This window comes from Wasmannia auropunctata, unplaced genomic scaffold (genome assembly GCF_000956235.1).
Source record: "Wasmannia auropunctata unplaced genomic scaffold, wasmannia.A_1.0 LD336078.1, whole genome shotgun sequence".
Lineage (NCBI taxonomy): Eukaryota > Metazoa > Arthropoda > Insecta > Hymenoptera > Formicidae > Wasmannia > Wasmannia auropunctata.
Window position 1 is genome coordinate 106353 of NW_012026812.1, and position 318 is coordinate 106670.

The following is a 318-nucleotide window of genomic DNA, read 5'->3' on the forward strand; positions in this document are numbered from 1 at the left end:
GCGCGACGCACGGATGTAGCGGGCGCGTGACGACACTCGAAACCGAATAATTTCTCGCGACACTAACTTATCGGGTCGCCGAATATCCTGCGAAGACTTTGCACACTCTCGTAATTCCACTGAAATTCTCCCGAAATAACACGCGCACGAAATTCTCAGGATCCTTTTCTCTAACTAACGTAATTCGCGAAGATTTCACGCACACGAAATGTCACTCGCGGCTGAAAATAAGGAAAGTTAGCACACACAAATATCGAAAAATACAAAAGAAAAGAAAAGAAAAAGCAAATTTCCACGGACGGTACAATAGAGATATTT